Genomic DNA, 18,581 nt, shown 5'->3' on the forward strand with positions numbered 1-18,581 from the left:
CTGATTATATTTGGGGATCAACGTCGACTTTTTTTTATCGTCTTCGGTTTCTATTTCATTTCTACCGCTCCCACCCCCACTCTTTCTGCCTCACTTTCCTTTTGTCTCTAGCTTCCTCTCTTCATCCCTTTCTTCACCACCCCTCCTCTCCATCCTTTTCTTCACCACCCCTCCTCTCCATCTTTAAGCAGCTTTTCTGTTGAATTGGTTGAAGGTTACAGTGGTACCGAGAGCTATTTCAAGGATCCGTTACCATACAAGACAGTAAATAAGAATAGCAATACCTCATTGACAACTACTTATCGTCACTCTGACAGTTTGGCGTGAGGTGCGTCTTTTGGTTTTTGCAAATTCTTTCGATTAGAAATAGGGAGTTTGGAATATAATAGTTTTCTTTTGGAGTATCTATCTTATAAAGCTATCTATTAGTATCTCTCGCACATAAATCTATATTTCTGGCTGGTTATCTAACTATCGTTTCTTACTACTTTCTTCTTTCCTTTCATAAAACAGACTTGGAGTTAGAAGTACGCCTAAACAAAGATATAAAATAAACAAGAACAGAGAGAAAAAACAAACAAAACCAAAACAAGTGAAACTAAAATCAAAGTTATCAATATTGTCAATAAAGTAAAATTGAAAATAGGAGGAATCCGGTGTTAAGAGCAGCGAAACGGTAACATCATCATTATTAACACCACCACCAACAACAACGACAGCCAAAGGATTAAAAAAATATATCTATGAAACCGGTCGATCGATAAAATCAACAGATTTCCTATCTTATTCACAAAAAGTCGTCAACTTATAAACTGAGAAACTCATAATTTCGACGGAATAACAAAAAGTAATGAATTATTGGATAGTCAGCAACTAAAATTAAAGGTTAGACAAATTATTGATCTATTTGAATTTCATGTTATTATGTTACTTTCGGTTACATCTTCATTTATTCGCTTTTCCTTTTCTTCTTTCAGTTTATTTTGTTTTATTTAAAGGAAGTGGACGTTATTTTCCAAATATTGATTCGGGGGTGGGGGATTAGCTTTTAGAAATAAATAAACACGGGAATTGGGCGAGTTTGTAGTGAAAGCGAATATCTCTCATTCAGCTTCGATTCTTGACCGAAAGTACCATAAAGATGCGAATGGAATTATGAGAGAAGCCGCTCATAAATAATTAAATAAATAAATTCTAGAACGAAAGCACCATAGAGATGTGAATGGAAATATAATAGAATCTGACCACAAATAATTAAATAAAATCCTAAAACATAACCATATCTCGAAATAAATACTGATTACTTATATATAAACAGTTCTAATCCCGATAAAATTAATTTATTTTAGGAAACCCCCTCATCTCTTGGGAAACGGAAAGGCTCTTTTTCTCTTCCTTTTCTTTTTCGTTCCCCTTTTAATATTCCTGTGTTTCATACAATGAAAATCACAATCTTGAAAAAAGAATCTTTTTCTTTTCATTTTTTTTTTGTCAAAATTTCTTTTCCTTCTCTGCAAGGAATTGGTCGCCTCCGTACCAGTCACAAAATAACGATTAATTCAATCAACTTATACTTCCACCCTAAACAACACTGGTGGCTTTGTGTCATTATAAGAAATCAATATTGATCAAAATAAAATATCTTTCAGTTTGTAAATCTACCCCTCTCCCCGCCCATCTCAACAAATTTGTAGTTTTGTGTCAATGTAAAAGAAATCAATATTGATAAGATTGAAACGATCCTTAGTAGTCAATCCCACCCTCATCTCTCCGCCCTGCGTTTACGTTGTTTTTTAGTCTGTCCTGTGCCACCCTGGTATTGATATAGTAAAACCAGTTGTTATTTATCGTGTCGGGTTAATCCGGTTCTAACAGACAAAGCATTCCAGCTGGGACTATTCCTTATATTCGGACATTGTACCTACGACTATATTATCTACTAAAGAAAGTAGGGATGTGATTTGATGGTGGTCTTTTGTTGCCTTCTAAAATTGAACACGCGCTCTCACACATACACACACATTCTTTTAATGATCAAGCTGAGTTTTAGTCGATCTTATATAAACCCCGATACTTGTTTTGTAGGCTGCTACTTATTTTATAGATCTCTGTTAAACTGTTAATTTACAGGACATAAACAAACAGTAGTACCAGTTAAGTTGTAGGAACATAAATGGAGACACGTACACGCTCATATGCAAATACACACACATACAAGGTGGGCCAATAGTCACTATCTTAATTTTATAATAGGAATAAATAAGCTTTTGAAAGCGGACAACTTGTGGATCTTTTCGGTTTGAACGGCAGTTTTTAACATAATTTCTAGGTAACTAAAAAATTTAAAACTTCTGATACTGGTAGAATGTGTTTATAAAACATCTTTTTCTCTTGGCTTATTGAGAAAATTCTATAATTTGTAAGATATTTGTTGTTTTTTTTCTTCAATTTCAACCAATTAATGACGTCCATTCAGGTAAAAAAATATTCTGTGCCATATGAATATGTGCCTCGTTTAAGAAACAGATTGTGTTTATTTACATTTGTGAAGAAAAAAAGATACCCTTCCCCCACTCCTAACCCTAACCTTAAAACAGATTGAAATGCAATAGATCGATACTAGGGTCATAATTATGGGTGACAATTTCATATGACACTGCTAGAAAAAACTGCCGTTCAAACCGAAAAGATCCCAACTTGTTATGAAACATCATAACTAAAATACAAAATACCAACATAGTTTTAACATCTACTTTTCCATGCTTGCATCGGGTCATACAAAATTCATTTAAAGGCAGATTTTCTATAGCTGGATGCTCTGTCTGTTACCACCCCCTCGACTGTTTCCAAGCAAAGTAATATCTCCCCAGTCCTTCAGGTATGAACAACACGAATAACCGGACATTTTTTGACAGATTGTCAATGAACGACACTTGTACGATGATGCATTTGTTTACAATCGGCATGCGATGTCCACACATGTATAGTGAGGATGGGTGGCCTAGTGGTTATGCTGTTGCATTCACGATCTCGAGATCGTGGTTTCAATTCTTGGCGTGGGCGATGCCTTGTGTTCTTGGGCAAAACACTTCAATTCACACTGTTCTGTGATCGTTTTCACATCTGATGTATGGCCACCGTGTATACTCTTACTCTTTACTCTTTTACTTGTTTCAGTCATTTGACTGCGGCCATGCTGGAGCACCACCTTTAATCGAGCAACTCGACCCCGGGACTTATTCTTTTGTAAGCCCAGTACTTATTCTATCGGTCTCTTTTGCCGAACCGCTAAGTAACGGGGACATAAACACACCAGCATCGGTTATCAAGCAATGCTAGGGGGACAAACACAGACACACAAACGCATATATATATACATATATACGACGGGCTTCTTTCAGTTTCCGTCTACCAAATCCAACGACAAAGCTTTGGTCGGCCCGAGGCTATAGTAGAAGACACTTGCCCAAGGTGCCACGCAGTGGGACTGAACCCGGAACCATGTGGTTGGTAAACAAGCTACTTACCACACAGCCACTCCTGTATCAGTACAGGTAATGTAGATTTGATGGAGGGAGTGAGCTAATGTACAACACAGTACAAACATTGATCACTGTAAACAAATCTGGACAGATTGTTCAGCAAGAAATCACAGAATGCTCATCTCTCATTTATAACAGGAGAGTTCACCATATATACATATTTTATTTATTTATGCGCCCTTTTCAAGCCTAGCCAGGCTCATGGGCCCGGTTTCCTAGTTTCTGTGGCGTATGTATCCCCCCCAGCTGGACAGGACGCCAGTCCATCGCAGCGTTACTCCAGAAACAGGAAGAGAGAGTGAGAGAAAGTTGGGTCGAAAGAGTACAACAGGGGTCGCCACCACCACCCTGCTGGAGCCTCGTGGATCTTTAGGGGTTTTTCCTCAATAAACACACACAACGCCTGGTCTGGGAATTGAAACTACGATCCTCCGACCGCAAGTCCGCTGCCCTAAACACTGGGCCATTGTGCCTCCACATATATCTATACATATATGTACATCATCGTTGTCGTTGAATGTCTGTTTTCCATACTGGCATGCACTGGATGGTTTGACAGGAGCTGGCTAGCTGAAGAGTTACCCTGGTTGGATGCCTGTTTTGGCATGGGTTATTGAATTCTAGGCTGTAATTTCCGGCTTGGAATTTCTGGAATCACCGTTGACACTGGCTTACGCTTATTGTCTGACCCCCATCATCATCATCATCGTTTAACGTCCGCTTTCCATGCTAGCATGGGTTGGACGGTTCAACTGGGGTCTGGGGAGCCCGAAGGCTGCACCAGGCCATATATATATATATGTATGTCTGTATGTACATTACTTGACAACTGATGTTGGTGTGTTTACGTCCCCATAACTTAGCAGTTTGGTGAAAGAGACTGATAGAATAAGTACTAGGCATACAAGGAGTAAGTCTTGGAGTTGATTTGTTTGACTAAAGGTTCTACGACCATACACGGTAGTATGCATATAGAAGGTCCTGTGCATATAGAAGGTCCTACGAATATAGCAGGTTAATCACACATGCACACACACACATGCATGCACACACAATTCCATGCACAGATGCACCTGAAAACACATATGCACAGAGACACACACACACATACAGGCACAGCACACACAAATAACACACACCCATATACTGCATTAATATTCCTTGCACTTTCCGTTGCATTGTTGCCTTTGTTGAACTCATAAAGCAAAATATGTCGAATATGCTCCTTTGTCACTCCCATTATAGCTATGAAAAAATAACTGTCAAAAATCGAACTGTGCTCTTCAAAACTTGCACTAAGAATAAGTACAAAGTTTAAAATTACTTCCTGCTTTTATAGCAAGTTGATGCAAGTAGTTTATCCTGTCCCCCTTCAACTTTTAGTTTATGCGATTGAAAAAACTGCATTATTTATGGGATGACCTTTATATATATATATGTGTGTGTGTATCAATTTAAATACACAGGTGAAAGAGCTATTAACAGTTTCATGCTTTTATGATACTTGAACAGGCATATTCATAAAATACACCATGTATATTATGTCTATACAAGTGTTGTAGATGCATGAGACTATTAATAGCTTTTTTCAGTTGTGTATTTAAATTGAAATTCATCTCTCACTAGATGGAGTATTTTTATTTGTTGATTCTACCTCTATTGGATCTGTAAACTATATATATATACTTTATTATTATTAAAGCTGCAAAAATATCACAAAAAACTGCTACTCAGAGTTTCATGTTCACGTCCATCGGACAGTTGTGATCAAGAATAAATTATAAGAAGATCCAAGGATCAAGGTGTAGGAAGTTAGTAGACTTCAAGAAATGCGTAGAAGATATATTACGTAAAAAAAAAAACTTTGAGGAACAATAGTGGTTTATTAGTGTAGAAAAATTAAATGGAAATCATAGTTGTGATCCCTGTGCCGGTGGCACGTAAAAAGCACCATCTGAACGTGGCCGATGCCAGCACCACCTTGACTGGCTTCTGTGCCGGTGGCACGTAAAAAGCACCAACTGATCATGGCCGCTGCCAGCCTCGCCTGGCACCAGTGGCGGTGGCACATAAAAAGCACCCACTACACTCTCGGAGTGGTTGGTGTTAGGAAGGGCGTCCAGCTGTAGAAACATTGCCAGATCAGACTGGAGCCTGGTGCAGCCTCCTGGCTTCCCAGATCCCGGTCGAACCGTCCAACCCATGCTAGCGTGGAAAGCGGACACTAAATGATGATATGGCCGTGACTTTTCCATTGTGTCATACTTGAGATGAAGACCTACCGAGCCGAGTAAAATCACAGTCATGGCAGATACCTGTGTCATGCAAATGGCACCTGTGCCGGTGGCACGCAAAAACACCCATTACACTCTCACAATGGTTGGTATTAGGAAGGGCATCCAGCCGTAGAAACCATGCCAACTCAGACTGGAGTCTAGTGCAACTTTCCAGCATGCCAGCTGTCCAACCCATGCCAGCATGGACAATGGATGCTAAAAGATAATGATATATATATATATATATATATATATTATATATATATATATATATATATATATATGTGTATATATATGAATACTCATATGTGTAATTAAAATATATACATCTGTTTATATTGATGTATGTATATATATATATATGTGTGTGTGTGTGTATATGTATGTATATATATATACATATGTGTGAATGCATGCATGTGAATAGGTATGTGTGCCCACATGTATGTATCTGGATATATATATATATATACAAGTGGATTGCATTTGTATATATACATGTATATGGGTTGGTGTGTGCATGCATGTGTTTGTGTGTGGGCATGTATGTGTGTCCGTGTGTATATATGTATGTGTATTAAAAATGTGTGTATGTGCACATATGGGGTTAGGTACAGGTGTCTGCTGATGCATGCATGTATACCTGTGTGTCTCAGTAGGAGCACCTAGGTGTGTGTAGATGGGTCTGAGTGTATGAGAGACCATGTGGAGGCATATATCTGCATGGTTATCTATTTTTGCGGAGGTGGGTGCAGTGATTCATGTGTGCATGCGTGTGTGTGTGTGTGTGTGAACATGTGTATTTATATGTATGTACATGTTTACGAGGGGCGTTCAATAAGTAATGCCCCTGACCCACTTCCCATTGCAGTAGAGCAACGAAACTTGGCACAGTTATTAGTCTTTTACTACATAGGAATCATCCAGAGTTATGCATTTCTCCCATCGTTTGATGCAGCTCTGGAGACCGTTTTTGTAGAAGACCCCAGCTTGGTCCTCCAACCATGACGTGACTTCAGAAATCAAGGCTGCATCATCTGGGAAACGCTTTCCTTTCAAAAACAACTTCATGGCTGGGAAGAGGTGAAAATCAGAGAGTGCAAGGTCAGGAGAGTAGGGGTGATTGGGGAGGAGTTCATAGCCGCACGCCTGTGCTTCTGATCTGGCTACACGCGAGTTGTGGACCGGAGTGTTGTCCTGCAGGAGGAGGATGCCTTTGCTGATCTTGCCCCGCCTCTTGATTTTGATAGCTTCTCTTAATTTCCTCAAAAGTGAAGCATAATAGGCTCCTGTAATTGTGGTACTCTTTGCCAGGAAATCTGTCATCACTACTCTGTCCCGGTCCCAGAAGACTGTGAGCATGACCTTGCCAGCGGAGGGCTGCACCCCTGCCTTCTTTGGAGGAGGTGAGTCACGGTGCTTCCACTGCATTGACTAGGCTTTGGTCTCTGGATCATAGTGATGGACCCAGGTTTCATCCTGTGTAATCAGTCTTTTGAAAAATTTTGACTCATCTTCTGGGCACATCTCCAAATTCATCCTCGAGCACTCGACGCGTTCTTGCTTCTGGAAAGGTGTGAGCAACCTGGGAATCCATCTGGCAGACACCTTTTGCATATGCAAATGGTCGTGAATGATAGTTTCCACAGACCCGGTACTAATCTTGACCTCATGGGCTATTTGGCGAATAGTTATGCGTCGATCTTCCAAAATGGCAGCCTTAACTTGATGGACAGATGCTTCATCAATGGCAGAAGGTGGGGGGGTGATCAGATCTGGGAGCTGTTTCCACAGAGTTCCGACCATGTTTGAATTCACAATGCCAGCGTTTTACAAGGTCATATGATGGGGCATCATAACCATAAGTTACTTTCATTTCATCAAAAGTTTCCCGTGGTGTGCGTCCTTTCAAATACAAAAACCGGATCACCACTCGACACTTAACAGGCTCTATTTCACACTTGACTCAGTTCAAACACCTGTAAATCATAAACCACAATTAGTTCAGAGCTGTAATTTGCCACTTAGTCTATAGAGATATAAATAATTGCACATGCAAAATTTCAGCTAGATCAAACAACTGCAAGTGGGTCAAGGGCATTACTTATTGAACGTCCCTTGTATATCTGGGCAGCTGAAGGTGTATCTGAGAGGGCTACTAATTAGAATATAACATTATTTTATAATAAAAATTGTTAAGAAAATATATGTATTTGTAACAAATAGTATCATTTTTGTAACTAAAAACATAAATATAATTAAGTATAAGTTTCTTTTCTTGTCCTGTATTTTTCCAGTTTCAATACATAAGAATATTCTAGCACTCTGTGCTTGCATTTTTCATTCTGTTATTGCTTGTTCTGTACTTTTTCAGTTTCCTTTCTTAAGAATATTCTAGGATTCAGTGCCAGCATTTTTCATTCTAGTATATATATATATATATATATATATATATATATATATATATATATATATTGTTATGTCCTGTTATTATCATTATTATTGTTTTTTGTATTTATATTCGTATTATTTTTTGTTTTTTTGTATTTATATTCATGTAACATCGTCCGTTTTTCAGTCCTTGTTTCGTATACATTTGATCCTTTTTCCAAGAAATCTAATGCTCGTAGCTTAGTTTTTCCTTGGGGCTGGCCAGATTGGAACAATCTCAAGATTAATCAGCCGAAATTGTGAGGATGATCTGGTTCTTGACTGAAGATTAGAGGCTTCGAATGACCCGTCCTTGTTATTTGTATCGTCTATTTGAATGTTTTGCATTCTTGTCCCATTTTATATTTTATATATATATATATATCATCATCATCATTATTTAACATCTGCTTTCCATACTGGCATGGGTTGGATGGTTTGATGGAAAACTGGTAAGCCAGGGGTCTGCACCAGGTTCTGATTTGGCAAGGTTTCTACAGCTGAATGCTCTTCCTAACACCAACCACTCCAAGAATGTAGTGGGTGCTTTTTATGTGCTGCCACTGGTATGGGTGCCATTGACCTGACGCTGGCATCAGCCACAACTATGATCTCACTTGGCTTGACAGGTCTACACAAGCATGGTATATCACCAAAGGTCTTGGTCACCTGTCACTGCCTCCATGAGGCCCAATGCTTGAACAGTGCTTTTTACGTGTCACCAGCACAGGTGCCAATCAGACGGCAGTGGCATTGGCCATGACTACAATATCACTCGGTTTGACAGGTCTTCACAAGTATAGCAAGTATAGCATATTGCCTAACGATTGAAGGGTGCTTTTAATGGGTCACTTATGCGACACTGGCATCAGCCATGACTGTGGTCTCACTTGGTTTGACGGGTCTTCTCAAGCACAGCATATCGCCAAAGGTCTTGGTTGCTTGTCATTGCTTCTGTGAGGCCCAACATTTGAAGATTGTGCTTAATCAGCTCGTCTCATGTCTTCCTGGGTTTATCTCTTTCACAGGCTCCTTCCACACTAATTCACACAGCTGTCCTCATCCATATGCATCACATGACCATACCAGCACAGTCATCTCTCTTGCACACCACATCTGATGCTTCTTATGTCCAACTTTCTCTCAGGACACTTACACTCTGTCATGCATGCACACTGACATTACGCATACTAGCTTCAATTCTTAGAAGCCTATGCATGTCCTCAGCAGTCACAGAATGGTTGTTTGCACACAGGCATCGTACAGTCTGCTTTTCACTCTGAGCAAGTGGCCTTTTGTTACCAGCTGAGGTAGGAACTCTCTGAACTTTGCCCAACCTATTCTTATTCTAGCAGCTATGCTCTCAGAGTATCCACCCCCGCTACTGGCTTGGTCACCTAGGTAACAAGCTATTGACTACTTCTAGTTTTCCCACTTGGCATGTAATGGAATCTATTTTCTGTACATTTTTGGTGTTAATTGTACTTGTGCACCTTCCACACATAAAATCTATCTTCCCTGTTAACCTTCCTCTGAGATTGCTGCACCTCTTATGTGTCCATAGCTTACACCAGGTACATCTTATGGAGTTTCTATCTATACCTTTTCTATAGATTGAGCAGGGCCATCTACCTGAAAAGATTTGTGATTTGTCCGTCTTCCTAATTACTAAGAATTTGGATTTTGCTAGGTTAACTCTAAGGCCCTTCAATCCTAGACCTTACTTCCACACCTGAAACCTCTCTAGTTCTGGTAATGACTCAACTATTAGAGCAACGTCATCAGCAGAGAGGAACTCCTAGGGACAACCTGGCTTGAATTCTTTTGTTATTGCTTGGAGGACTATGATGAACAAGAGGAGGCTGAGAACTGATCCTTGGTGGACCCCTTGACAACTCTCACCTTACTGACAGCATCCCTGTACATGGCTTATACAGCTCTCACCAACCACTCACCTATCTTTAGTTTCTGCATTGATCACCAGATAAGGGATTGAGGAACCCTGTGAATGGCTTTCTCTATGTCAACAAAAGCCAAGTACAGAGGTTTATCTTTTGTTAGGTATTTATCCTGCAGCTGTCTTACCAGAAATATAGCATCAGTGGTGCTTCTCCCTGGCACGAACCCAAACTGCATCTCATCTAAACTAACTCTCTCCCTAATTACTTGGGCTATGACCCTCTTCATGGCTTTCATGATCCAACAATTTGATACCTCTGTAATTATTCCTATCTAATGCATCACATTTACCTAGGTAGCAGTTGACTATGGTGCTGCTACACCAGTCTTTGGGTATGACTCCTTCGTGTATTATCTGGTTAATTATATGGGTGACTGGACCATAGCCAACACCGTCAGATATTTTAAGCATCTCAGCAGTGATTCCTGATGGGCCAGGGGCTTTCTGTGTTTTCATATCCTTAATTGCTTTATCTACCAAAGTTCTGTCAATTCAGATAGCTCGTCCCTCAGTGGGGTCAACATTTGGCAGACTCTCTTTCTCCCATTCATTTAGCAACCTTTCATAGTGGCATCTCCAAGTCTCTTTCTTTGCAGCTTCATTAAATGCAAGTGAGCCATCATCCATGCGGACACATTTCTCTCCTATGACTTCACAATTTTCTCTCACACACTGTCTTGCAATTTGAAACACTTCAAATCCCTGGTCCTCATGACACAGAACATTGGCAAATTTTTTCTGCCTCCCTCTGGCTAAGTAAACCTGTCTCCTAGCTTCCCTTCTGACCATCTAATGCATTTCCATGCTACCACTACACTTCCAGTCTTTCCAAGCCTATTTCTTTTTCCTAATGGCCCTGCCAACTGCATGCATATTTATATATTACATGTTATAATCATTAGATTGCAGCCATACTGGAGCACTACCTGGAAGGTGGTTCAAGGAATTGACCCCCAATACTTATTTTTAAGCTTGGTAATTATTCTATTGATTTCTTTTGCTGTTATTGGGGATGTAAACAAACCAACACCAGTTGTCAAGCGGTGGGCTGACCAATGCCTTATGAGTAAATTTGGTAGATAGAAACTGTGTGGAAATCTATTGTGTTTGTCTCCTACTACTATTTGATGACTGGTGTTGGTTTGTTTGTGTCCCTGTAACTTATCAGTTTAGCAAAAAGAGATTGATTAAGTACCAGACTTAAAAATATGTAGTGGGGCAATTTGTTTTACTAAACTTTTCACGGCAATGCTCCAGCATGGCTATGGTTCAGTGTCTGAAACAGTTAAAAGATATAATAAAGATATAAAACTAGATTGATAAAATGATTATTAATTAGAGCAAGGAAGTCTGTTAGGTGGAAAATAATTTATGTGAGAAAGGAAAAATTTGGAGAGAATGGATTTAGTAAGATCCAAAACACAATGCTATGGAATTTCTAAGCATGGGATTCAACAGCATAGAATATCCATTAGTTAAAACATTTTAGCAGGTTGTAGCTTTTAACCTTTTTATTACTATATTTCTGTTGAAAAGTGCTGCCTTCATTTTAATTAATATTGCAAATAATGAAGAATTTATTAACCCTATAACTGCAAAATTAAATTTCATGATTATCTCAGTAATAATGTTAAACATCCAATAAAGTTGACATGTCTCAACAGAAAATAGTTGCAGCTATAACCTTCCCCCATGAAAGATAGATTGGTATTGAAAACTGCTTTCCACAGAAATTTTGAGTGGATATATCTGCTTTTTACTGTTAAAATAATTTTGTCATTATTAATCTGCTGTTTCAAATATAAATTAATATGGAATTTTGATGAAAGATTTAAATTTAGATTACATTAAAACAGGAAGTTTGTATCAAAGGATGAGATGGTATCAAAAGGATTAAAGGAGACTGTTTTGGGAACAGTTACCTGCTTACTTAAGTAATGATATAAGATTTATGTACTCTTCATCCTTGCTGTAAAAAGATAATGAATAAATACACCCTAGCTTCAATACACTTGAGCACCATTTGAGCATGATCGTTGACAGAGCGGCTAACTGGCTTCCGTACCAGTGGCACATAAAAGGTACCATTTGAGTGTGATCGTTACCAGCTTCGCCTTACTGGCACTTGTGCCCCGTGCTAGTAGGGTGCTAAGAGCACCATCTGAGTGTGATCAATGCCAGAGCGGCTAACTGGCTTCCGTGCCGGTGGCATGTAGGAGGCACCATTTGAGCGGGATCATTACCAGCATCGCCTTACTGGCACCTGTGCCATTGGCATGTGTAAAAAACAAAAATTTGTGCGAGGTCGTTGCCAGTACCGCCTGACTAGCCCCTGTGCCGGTGGCACGTAAAAGCACCACTACACTCTCGGAGTGGTTGGCGTTAGGAAGGGCATCCAGCTGTAGAAACTCTGCCAGATCAGATTGGAGTCTGGTTCGCCAGCCCTCAGTCAAAATCGTCCAACCCATGCTAGCATGGAAAGCGGACGTTAAACGATGATGATGATACATACATACATAAAACATGCATGCATATGCACATATTATGTACATTGATATCATCATCATCATCATCATTTAACGTCCACCTTCCATGCTAGTATAGATTGGATGGTTTGACAGGAGCCTGCTCCAGATTTCTGTGTCTGTTTTGGCCAGGATTTTATGGCTGGATGCCCTTCTTAACACCAACCATTCAGCAGAGTGGACTGTGCTTTTTACCTGGCACAAGCACAGGTGAGGTCAGGCAAGGTTTTTACAGCTTGATGCCCTTCCAAATGCCAACCACTTTACAGTGTGAACTGGATGCTTTCCATGTGGCATCAGCACTGGCAGGGTCACCAAGTAACTTGCAAGAGAGAGGAGGGGGCATTGAACGAAGTGATCTTGTGTCAGATGAGAAGTTATAGCAAGACAAAGAGATAGAAACAGGTGTCTTGCTGTAGAGGAGGTACATGGTTACCTAGCCAAAGAGAGAGATATCAGGAATGAGGACAGAAGCAGGTGTGCTGCTGTAAAAGAGATACAGGGTTACCTAGCCTGAGGGAAGAGCAGGAGAAGGACGGAGAGAGAGAGAATGGGAGACAGCAAGAGAACAGGAAAGAGATGGTGATAGAGTGCCGGGCATACTCAAAAGAGACAGGGATCAGAATATAAATGGGATGGCCAAGTATAAGAAGAGAGAGACAGATGGGGGCAAATGCCAGGGCATACCCTTGAGGTATGGAGGTAACAATATGAGTAGCAGGACATTGCCAATGAAGCGTGAGTTGAGAGTGAGAGAATGAGGAGTGCAACACATGCATGCATAGCTATGTGTGTGTGTGTGTGTGTGTTGGCTGTGTGGTAAGTAGCTTGCTTACCAACCACATGGTTCCAGGTTCAGTTCCACTGTGTGGCACTTTGGGCATGTGTCTTCTACTATAACCTCAGGCTGACCAAAACCTTGTGAGTGGATTTGGTAGACGGAAATTGAAAGAAGCCTGTCGTGTGTCTGTGTTTGTCCCCCCTCCCATCATCACTTGACAACTGATGTTGGTGTGTTTATAGTCCCCGTAACTTAGTGGTTCAGCAAAAGAAACTGATGGAATAAGTACTAGGCTTACAAAGAATAAGTCCTGGGGTTGATGTGTTCGAATAAAGGCAGTGCTCCAGCATGGCTGCAGTCAAATGACTGAAACGAATAAAAGAATATATGTGTGTGTGTGTGTATGTATGTGTCTCTCTATCTATGAGTTATTTCTCAACTCATTTTAGCTAATTTTAGTTTTGTTTATGCCAATTATCGAGGCCATTAGAGACTTCTATTCATCTTTTGTTATATATCTATTTTGTTCAACTGGAAACAAGGAAAGGCAACTGCTGTGCTGGTGATGCCTGTTGAAGCAGTAGTACATGTACACAGCGTACCACTTGTCTCCAATTGATTAAATTGCCTTTTCCTTAATCGCTTATCAGTTTCAAAATATCCTTGATTTTTGAAATTATTCCCTCACCACTATCCATTTGGAGATAGTTCCAATCACCATAAAAAAATTGTCCTACATTCTGGGAGCAAAGATAATTTCAATAAATCAAAAATTTATCTTATTTGTTATTTGAAATACACTTTTACTCTTTTACTTGTTTCAGTCATTTGACTGCGGCCATGCTGGAGCACCGCCTTTAGTCGAGCAAATCAACCCCGGGACTTATTCTTTGTAAGCCCAGTACTTATTCGATCGGTCTCTTTTGCCAAACTGCTAAGTGACGGGGACGTAAACACACCAGCATCAGTTGTCAAGCAATGCTAGGGGGACAAACACAGACACACAAACACACATACATATATACATATATACGACAGGCTTCTTTCAGTTTCCGTCTACAAAATCCACTCACAAGGCATTGGTCGGCCCGGGGCTCGTTCAATTTTTTTTATCCAAGTACATGAAACTGACCACTGAGTTCTTCCTCTTAGCTCATTTTTTTTTGTTTTATTCATATCATCATCATAATCTTATCATGGTTTAATTGTCCATTTTTCATGCTGACATAGGTTGGATAGCTTGGCAGGAGCTTGCAAGCCAGAAAACTCCATCAGGCTCTGCTGTTTGCTTTTGCACGGTTTCTATAGTTGGATGCCTTTCCTAACACCAACGACTTTACAGAGTTTACTGGATGCTTTTTGTTTGGTACCAGCAGCAGTGGTGATGATGATACATACATACATATACATAACCTAGTGGTTAGGCTGTTGCACTCATGATCGCTAGACCGTAAGTTTGATTCCCTGACTGGACAGCACATTGTGTTCTTGAGCAAAACACTTTATTTCACATAGCTCCAGTCCTGCTTTTGATCAAGGGGGAATATTGGCCTGCTCGCCTAGCCAGTGGGGTGTCATGATTTGAAGGCTAAAACAATGCAAAAGCACATTGTTACCAGCAATGTGTAACAACATCTGACAGCCTGATCAGTCATGTGAGCATGTGATATATATCTATACTATAATGGAGAAAGCTGCTTATTATATATATTATATATTATTATATATAAAAAAATGATAAATGTGCCCTTTTAAAGCCTAGCCAGACTCATGGGCCCGGTTTCCCAGTTTCTATGGCATATGTGTTCCCCAGCTTGACGGGACGCCAGTCCATCACAGCGTTACTCATTTTTGCCAGCTGAGTGGACTGGAGCAATGTGAAATGAAGTGCTTTGCTCAAGAACACAACGCCTCACCCGGTCCAGGAATTGAAACCACAATCTTACGATCATGATGCTGACACTCTAACCACTAAGCCATGCGCCTCCACTATATTATTATATATATATCTATACTATAGTGGAGAAAGCTGCTTATTATTTAGTAAGTATGTAACAATTACTAAAAGTACTAAAAGAAAGCAATTATTAAAGAGTTGACTGTCTGCAAATATTTTTTATGAATTCATGTTCTAAGAAATTTCCTATAATTTTGATATCTTGAGTTTATTGAATTTTTATTGAATTTAAATATTCACTGCATCCTATTCATCACAAATTTAAATATTCATTGCATTCACTACGGAGTATTCCATTTTCATTTGTAAAGTTTCTCACTTTCTCTTTTAAGTTTTAATTCGCTATTAATGTATACGTAATGTAAAAACATTATTTATTGAATGAAAATTTTTTAAAATACCCGTATAATTTTTTTAACATGAGGTAGCTGTGAGAAGAGCCTAGAAAGTTGGGTAATTACTATAAAAAGATGAGAAAAGAAACAAAAATTTACTGACAAGTACTCAAAACTGGCATCTTATTCACACTTTCCAAACACTTCAACAGTGACACATACACACACACACACCCCTATACACATTTGTGCACACACATAGATACACATACACACAAAATGAAAAGCAATGAATGTGTGTATGCATGCTGTTCACTGATAAAATTTTTCGAGCTGCATCACTTTTGTGAAGTTTTGTCAGTGAACAGGTTGCGGTTTCAAAGCACCAAAACTGTTATGATACAAATAAAGTTTTAATATTGAAGTGAAACTAATGGTATTTATGTGTTCTTGAATGGTTTACAAACATCTTCCACACTGCAATTGTTTTGTTTCAGCACACGATCTCAGATCAAGTCACTTGCTATGCAAGTACATCTCCATAATTTTTTTCAATCACTGTAGATAAATGCCAGCAACGACCTTCTCAGGCTCTCCAATATTTTAATTTCTAAACAGAAAATCGGGGGCAGGAAGTGGGGTTGCAAAAAATTCATAATTTCTCAAATTTTCTTTTTTTTATAACATATAAATAAATGTATTTATGGGGGAAAAATATTGAAAAACATCAATAGATGCAAGAGTGATAAAGAAACGAAGAGGGTTGTCTTTGGATGTGCTAGAAACAACAACCAAATCGCCCATAAATCACTTTTCCCTCTGAAAATATTAACAATTTATTTATATTTTTTTTTACCGAAAATGCTCTTACCATGGTTTTGAAGTGCAAAAAAGAAAAAAAAAATGGCCAAAATAGGTCCAGAGTTGGATGATGAGAGAGGGGGTGTATGTAAAAAAAACAAAGAGTTTTTAAAACATTTTTCATACAAAGATGCCTCCTTGCAACCCCATCATTTCGGAGGCTGTGGTTTAAAAAAAAAAAAAAAAAATGGGGAAAATACCCGAAAACATTTTCCCCACAAATTTCTTCATAATCGTAACCTATGCCATTTGAAAGGGATTTGTATAAATTTTCATTAACAGATACCGGTCTTCCTGAAAGTTATGAAGGAAAAAAGTCAGATCGTGTTAATTTTCTGAAACTCCTCCCTCCACCCACTCACAAAAATTCTTCCACATAAATCCCTCTGTACTCTGAAGCCACAACATCTAAACGGTATTTGTAGAAGGCGGCAAGCTGGCAGAAACATTAGCGCACCGGACGAAATGCCTAGCGGTATTTCGTCTGTCGTTACGTTCTGAGTTCAAATTCCGCCGAGGTCGACTTTGTCTTTCATCCTTCCGGGGTCGATAAATAAAGTACCAGTTTTGCACTGGGGTCGATATAATCGACTTAATCCCTTTGTCTGTCCTTGTTTGTCCCCTCTATGTTTAGCCCCTTGTGGGTAGTAAAGAAATAGGTATTTGTAGAAACTTTTGTTAAAAAGTATCCATTTTTCTTGATGCTATGAGGTAACAAAGTCAGGGGAATACACATCTGTAGTAATGACCTTTTATATATATGATTTTTTTCATTTTATATTTATTTCATTCATTGTTTGCAATGTTCTCTCTCTGTCTTTCTCACACACACTGCAAAGCTTACAGATGGGTTGCTGAACTGAAATCACTATGTTACTCTGAGGAGAAGGTAAAACTTGATAAACTGCTTCTCCCTCTGTTGTAGGACTACCGTGACGTTTGTTTTAAAAAAAGAGATTATGACTGTGATGAAATAATGACAGCAATATTTACTAAGCAAGTGAGCGCTATTATACAAAGAAATAATTAGATGTAAAATATTAAAATTATTAGAAATGGAAATCAAATGTGAAAATATTATCAAGGGTGTAGCAGAAAACCGCCCGGAGGGCAGTCTTTCTGCTTTCATAATACTAAAACCCCAGAGATGTTTGTGTGAACACAAACACACGTCCGTATCTGTTACATATACACACACATAGTGTTTGTGCTCTCTAAGAAAGAAAAACAAAACGTCGACTTTTTGACATACACACTATTTTAATAATTTAGAAATATTTTTAACTGAATGTGATTTCAAAAATGTAAGTTTTGTTCAGTTTTTATATTTGAGATTTTTTTAAACAGACAATATTTTTGTTTTTTTTTAAAAATATTTTCAAGTAATGACGATCTTTCGCTTATTGTCAGGAGTTCGTTAATTTCCGTGAACATTTTTTATTTATTTACTTATGTTTTAAAGTAAAGAGACGATAAAGTGAAAGATGTATGTACGTGTATATGAAATGGATTTGTGTGTGTGTGTGAAAGAGGGAGAAAGAGAGAGAGAGGAGAGAGAGAGAGAGAGAGAGAGAGAGGGAGAAAGAAAGAGATAGAGAGTGTGAGTGAAGGTATGTGTTGTCATGTATACGTATATACATCCTTTTTGTATGTATGTGTGCTTGTGTTTATGAGAGAGAGAGTGAGTGAGTGAAGGGGTGTGTTGTCATGTATACGTACATACATTCTTTGTATGTTTGTGTATATATATATATATATATAGAGAGAGAGAGAGAGAGAGTCAACGTGTGTGTTCTCATGTATGAGTAAGTGGCACTCTCTCTCTTTCTCTCTCTCTCTCACACACACACACAAATCCATTTCATATACACGTTAATATGTCTTTCACTTTAAAATAAAAATAAATAAAATTTT

The 18,581-nt window shown here is 38.9% G+C and overlaps 1 protein-coding gene across 2 annotated transcripts in view; it reads left to right on the plus strand.

The window, feature by feature from the left end:
• The first annotated feature begins 177 nt into the window (after nucleotides 1–177).
• Nucleotides 178–18,581, plus strand: part of LOC115213916 (probable protein phosphatase 2C T23F11.1) — a 242,823-nt gene continuing 224,419 nt past the window's right edge. Inside the window, exon 1 of one of the 2 annotated variants that reach the window (XM_029782898.2) lies at nucleotides 178–885. The gene's annotated coding sequence lies outside the window, so the exon portion shown is untranslated. The remainder of the gene's footprint in view (nucleotides 886–18,581) is intronic. The other variant, XM_029782896.2, reaches the window with a different exon arrangement.

The sequence above is a fragment of the Octopus sinensis genome, linkage group LG7, assembly GCF_006345805.1.
Source record: "Octopus sinensis linkage group LG7, ASM634580v1, whole genome shotgun sequence".
Classification (NCBI taxonomy): domain Eukaryota; kingdom Metazoa; phylum Mollusca; class Cephalopoda; order Octopoda; family Octopodidae; genus Octopus; species Octopus sinensis.